Raw genomic sequence first — 6,950 nt, 5'->3', positions numbered from 1 at the left:
ATCTATGCATATTTCTACACTATGAACGGGTTAAAGGAAAGAGAGGTGCAGTCGGCCTGGCTTCCTGGTTACAGAAGCAAGGCGCACAGCAACTTCTGGCGACCCGCCGTGGTTGCTTAGTGGCTATGGTGTTGGGCTGCTAAGCATGAGGTCGAGGGATCGAATCCCGGCCACGGCGGCCGCATTGCGATGGGGGCGAAATGCGAAAACAGCCGTGTACTAAGATTTTGGTGCACGTTAAAGAACCCAAGGTGTTCGAAATTTTTCCGGAGTCCCCCCCACTACGGCGTGCCTCATAATGGGATCGTGGTTTTGGCACGTGAAACCCCATGATTTTTTAACTTCTGGCGGCGCAGGCGGTAGCGAGCCCTGGCTAACCTTATCAAATAAAGAGCTCGAAGGTCTTCACATGAAGTCAAAACGCTTCTAATAAAACATTTCTTACTCTCGCTTCTATTTATTTCCTATCATACAGTGTTCTCGGCTGGCCAATCCCGCGGTGACAACGTGGGCGTAGCGCCGCACGGCCTTGGGCAATGTGCGAAACGGAAAATGATTTGAGCCCACCGTGGTAGCCCATGCGGCAATGGCGTTGCTTTGCTGAGCTCGAGGTCGCGGGTTGGAACCCCGCGGCGGTGGCCGGTTTTCGATGGGATCGAAATGCGAAAACATTCCTTCAGTTAAATTTTAGCGGCCCACGAATATTCGCAACTTTCGATTAACGAACCGAATACTGTGCTATTTGATTCGGTCTTCGGATCGAATAGCCGACTATTCGTAAATGGGAATATTTTTCGAATATTTCAGAGCCATGAACTGTACTCAATGACACATAAAATTGGAGCAAAAGTCTGACAAATATCACCCCCGCAGCCATAACAGGCATAAAGCATGATATATATATATATATATATATATATATATATATATATATATATATATATATATATATATATATATATTAGTAAGGTTACTTCGCCTAGAGAGCCAGGCATTACTGGTTAAAAGGCGATCATTCGCACTCTCAGAAGAGTCCTTGGACATGTAAAGAAACGTTATATGTGCTCCTAATGCTTCACTTGTGCATTTAATAAGCAAGGCTCTCATAAACTGCACAGTAATGACAGAAACTTGCTAACGTTATTTATACTGGGATGTGAAACTCGTTTTGTAATAATGACGAAAACAGATTTTCATTATTCTAAAAATATTCGATTTGATTTGGTTCGCTCCTGGTACTATTCGATTCGTAATCGATTCGGTCTCAAAAGTTACGATTCACACACCCCCGTCAGATTTAGACGCACTTCGAAGAACCCCCGTGGTCAAATTTATTCCGGAATCTCCAACTACGGCGTGCCTCATATAATCAGCTCACACTCCAGAAATAAAATTTATTAAATAATTGGTGATGCAACAATGGCAAGCCTGGGCGTTACTGTCATTGTCACCTAAGCTATTCATGTGAAGACCAAATTATAGGGGCTTATGTGTTCCTTGTAAGCATAAGAAGCTTTAGATTCCACGTACTACATGGTTTCCTTGGTATTTGCAAATACGCGTATACTGTTCAATAAAATTCGTAGGGCGTGTGTGATTCGCCCACGTTCCACACTGCATAAAAACGTGTTTCCTTAGTTTTTGGTAGCTCTTAATCTTCAGGCTAGGGTTAAGGAAAATTGCAGATACGTTGAGTGCGGTATCTTGTTAAGCATTCATGTCTTGCAGGTCACGTGCCTCATCATCTAGTCAACACTAGACTTCGTTTCCCTTTTTCATCGGTTTGCTTCTGATAAGCTCGTTTCTCTGTGGCGAGTGAAAGCTAGCGGTGCAGCAAAGCTCCTTCCAGTTTGAATAACATTCATTCTTTTTATATACTATCTCCACACCTCCAACCCTCTTTCTTTGTTTATTTGATCCTTTAAAGTCCGGCTATCTCGCGTAGATGGAAGTAATACCAAGACAACAAGTATGCCATTCTATACTTCTCCGGGCTCTTGACTTTATAATAATAATAATAATTTTGTTATGTATTTCTTTTTTTTAACATGTAATCGTTGTCACAAGATATCAGGGCGCCTCTTAAGTAGACCAGCTCATTAACTAGAATTGGGCTATCGGCCACAGGCAACCTTAAATAAATTTTGAAAGTGTTCGCTGAAACACCCTGTATACAACCCACATTTTTTATTGCGATAGCAATTATATGGACACTCAAAAGCAGATTTCTGCCATCGCCGTCGCCGTCGCCGTGAGGTTCCGTATGACGTCATTTGGAGAAGAAATCGTCGCCGCGCGCCGAACGCTGTATGTGCGAGTGAAAGGGCGCGAGGGGCGCGTCTTTCACGGGGAGTGAACGCACGGCGAACAAACGCGCGTTCTGCGCCGTGCTCGCTTAAGGGCTGCAGAAGTAGGCGTCTCTGTTCTCCTTCACAATCACCATGTATGTAGAGCAAACGCGCCTTCTTCCGACGAGCGAGAGGCCGTGGGGGAGGGGCAGGGAAGGGAGGCGACGTTTAGCTGCGGCACGCAGTGCCTATTTATATCAGAGGCTCCGGCAACAGTCACCAACGCCGCACGCATTTTCAGCGAACGCGGGCAAAACGCCGATGGCGTCGACAACAGTTCTGCGTGTTGCCGATGCTGCTGCATGTCCAAGTTTATACAGCTGATAAAGCTAATATCATTACTCCGTATAGCTCTCTACAAGTTTGCTATCGCAATTGATGCTTCACCTTTCAGGTGAAACTGCGACAACTTTTTTTCTTACAGACGTCCATACTATAAAGAATAGGCCTCACTCTACCACACCACCTGGGAATGTCTCCACTCACCCAAGACACCTCCCATCACCAACACCCCCCCCCAATCCGTACAGTGGGAGATCTTGCTGTCCAGCTCGGACCCACGTGACCAGCGCAGACTGGCGTGATAGGCCTGAGAGACTGCTCAGACCGCAGGAGTTCTAGACTAAGCCTTTTAAATGCGTCAGCATTTTTATGGTTACCCAACGAGAAAACTGTCCGTGCGTCCGCCCTCCACGTAAGACGATCGCTTTCAAGTTCGCCAGCTGTGCAAGAAGACGACGACGAACGCGCGAGCAGTGGCGCGACCTTGTCTCGGTGACCACGTGACGTGGGCAATCAGGCACGCACTACCTTTAGTAAGCCAGAACTGTGGAGCAGCCGTGGCTTCGAATCGGAACGTCATCAGCGCGCCTGGCGCCGCCATCTGCAGTAGTTTGCTTGCCTCATCAGTTCACGTTGCGCCGCCTTCCGCAGCAGTTCGTGTCGCCGCAGCGCTGTCGCATTTACCGTAATGACGCCAAGACGACCGCAGCCGCTGAGCACTTCTATGATTACCAGAAGTGTTGAGTGTGAACACTCAACACCACGTCGTTACTACGAAACGCTTACGCACCATTCATGTAACTCACTGAGGAGATTCTCCGTAAAATTCTTGCTCAATGTTCAATGCGAGTTTATCGATTTTCGACTATAGCATACGGCCCGTATTAAAAAAAGAGCTCTTACGCTAGAATTATGCTTAAGTGCAAATTCCTGCCAAATATATTATTGCCGACGGCGAGCGGCCAATGAAGAAGAACACTTACGAACGAAAATCTTTGGGTGTTCAGCCACAGATTCTTATCTAAGTTTGTTATCCCAGGAGTAAATGACATGAGAACGAAGCTAATTACCAGAATCATTTCTGTGCAAAGCGTAGGAAGAACTTTCGCTGATATTTTCTATAACTCAGAGATAAATTACGACTCGGTCAGTGGAGGTCCTCATATGAGACAGTATCAGCTGAGCGTCGCTTGCGGTCTGTTACACCCACATTTCACGCTATTTATTGAACCTTCTCTACTGAGTCAATTGAATGCGATGACAAGTCAATAGAAACATATGACTGAATCTTTATAACAATTTTTGTGTGGAAGGGCTGGCCCCTCAGTAAATACTCTTAGCGATGGTCGATATGTATAACAATGCCGACACACTTCGGTCTGCGCTAACCGTCAACCCTGGCGGTAGCGGGGGTTGGGTGGATTCCGCCGTCTGGCAACCCTGCCAACATCCGAGCGGACGCATTTTATTTATACGACCAGCACCGGAGAGGATAATTTTTCTACCCATTGGAATCCCAGCGGCTTTCAAAGTAGGTCTCTTGTATCCTGTGCATTAACCTGCGATCCTTTGTTTGTTGCAACAGAATAATTTGCAGAAAAGGAAACCGACGTTCCTTCCAACGATGGCTCATTCCACGCATGTTATAATGCAGCCAAGTGTACGTATCGCTGGCAGACGTTAAACTAACGACGACGGAAGTGCGTTTTGCAGACTGAGTACATCCGACGCACATGAGAGCTTGTATTGGCGTTGGGCCGACACTATTTCTGCAGCGGTTGCTGCACGTTTCGACAGCCCTGCTCGTATACGTGCACGGTACTGGGCCAGTTAGGATTCTTCCCTACTTGTGTGCCTGTGTTCCAATGTGAGGAGAGAGGCGTCTGCTTCACATAAAGCGAGCAGCAGACTGTTTCCAACCATGGTTTCTATGGCACCGTCACGTTCCGCCGCTGTTGCCAGCGATCGCTCTCTCATCCGACGTCAATACGGCGCGCGCAGCGAAAATCTTGCTCGCGCGCGGTACCGGTGTGTACAACAATACTCGTCCGATCATGTCAAGTGTTGCGCATTGTTCTTGTAATATCCAAAGCGCCCAACAAACTGTCGCAGTTCATCAGAACGGTTTGAAGTGTGTTTCATCCCACAATGTTAGGGATATGATCAGTGCCGTCGTCACTGTCAGCGAGCTCTTCATGTTTCAGAGCAGCGGTGTGCTCTTGGACCCTGATGTTGCATGCATTGCTAAATGTACAGCCGCTGCACGGTGAATATTTGGAGGAGAGGTGCTGGAATTACAGTTACGAACTATTCACCCGTCTTTACCGAACGAGGTCAAAACCAGGTGGAACAATGAGGGAAAGTGAACATATATCGAGAGTGGGTGCGAAGTGTGGATCACGAGAAACTGCAAGGATCTTTCTTGTTTTCTTTGCTCAGTGTCGGGCAAGAAATACTCGTTCCTCGCCGAATGGGATGATGCAAGCACCTTCTCCGTGAGAAATTTTATACTCAACTTCTTCACCAGGGACTCGACGGTGGAAATGGTGAGTTACTTTGGTGTTTTCGGTTGCATGAGTAATTTCTTGAACCGCTGCGTGAACAGCCCGCGTGAACATCTGCATGTCTGACGATGCTTGCTCTGCAGGATTACAGTGTGTTCCTTGTAAATTCTCATTAATGACGCGTTGCGGGCTGTTAATCGAATTCTCGGGGCCGCCCTTTTGTTCAATTAGTACACCTACCACAGTGCATAAAGCTGGCGAGTGACTCATTTTGATCTACAAATGGAAGCGAGAAGGGGAAAAAATGAGAAACAGTATTTTAACGTTCTCGTTCTTCATTTCCCAAAAAATTTCGTAAATGATGAGGGCTGTTCGTGACGCCTGGACAGCTGAACATGTGAACAATGCCGTTATCATGGTTATCTTAACAGAACTTACGCTAAGATTATAGGCAAATCATTCATTTCAATGTATATGGTAATCTGAGATGTACGCGTATCAATATAACCCGAAAAGTGCATACTAACGCGACAAGTGGCTAACTAGGCATAGCGTAGTCATATCATTCATTCGGTGGAACGTGATACACACGTAGGGTGTATCACGTTGGCCACCAATGCCGATATTAACTGACGGCTAGTCACCACTTTTGGATGGTTGACTGATCTACAAAATTTTATTTCATTCAGTTCGATTCACTGAAGCACTTGGAGAAAGCATGCATTCAAACCTAACAGGTATGTTAGAGTAGACAATTTGTAACAGTCCAACCACTCGATGAATTGTCAACCAAGTGCTGGCTAAGCGATCGACATTATGCCAGTAACAACAAGGTATTTTTGATGCAAGTGTAGACATGTGAATCGAAACCGTCTCCGGAATATGTGCTGCCAGACCAAAACCGCTACCGTTATAGCAGCAATACTACTACTACTACTTCTACTACTACTACTTCTACTACTACTACTGCTACTACTACTACTACTACAACTACAACTACTACTATACTACTACTACTACTTTCTTCTTCTTCTTCTTCTTCTTCTTCTTCTACTATTGCTGCTGCTGCTGCTGCTGCTGCTGCTGCTGCTGCTGCTGCTGCTGCTGCTGCTGCTGCTGCTGCTGCTGCTGCTGCTGCTGCTGCTGCTGCTGCTGCTGCTGCTGCTGCTGCTGCTGCTGCTGCTGCTGCTGCTGCTGCTGCTGCTGCTGCTGCTGCTGCTGCTGCTGCTGCTGCTGCTGCTGCTGCTGCTGCTGCTGCTTCGTCGTCGTCGTCGTCGTCGTCGTCGTCGTCGTCGTCGTCGTCTCGTCTTCTTTTCCCCCTTACAATAGGTTACTATAGGTAGAGCCGGGTGGCGGTAACGTATCACATGCTGTCTTTCTGCCAATTATAATAAACTTTTCTTTGCTTCTCAACTTTATACACTTCAGAGCGTATTTGTGCGACTCAATCATTGGCCATTCCTTTGGATTGTATGTTTATTTCCACAAAAAGACTACTACTGCTGTTCAAAAAAGAAAATGCAGATTCACCGTACGTGCTGTAACGTGCTGTAATATGAAGCGAAGCATTAATCCTGAAGTGTGGTATGTCGCGAAATGTAGAACTAATTATGGAAATCAAATGTTAGAACTTCAATTGCCTACACTTCTAAACCACATAATAAAAGAAAATATCATTGACATATCTAGTACATCACCAAAACAATTGCGTTTAATGTTTGTATAATGATGTGATACAATGATTCCCTTTTTCTTTATGACTGCATCGTAATGCCCTTTTCAAGTGACGTTTTATATCGTTTGTAAGTGTTTCCTT

This window comes from Dermacentor silvarum, chromosome 2 (assembly GCF_013339745.2).
Source record: "Dermacentor silvarum isolate Dsil-2018 chromosome 2, BIME_Dsil_1.4, whole genome shotgun sequence".
Lineage (NCBI taxonomy): Eukaryota > Metazoa > Arthropoda > Arachnida > Ixodida > Ixodidae > Dermacentor > Dermacentor silvarum.
This window is presented reverse-complemented; position numbering follows the sequence as displayed.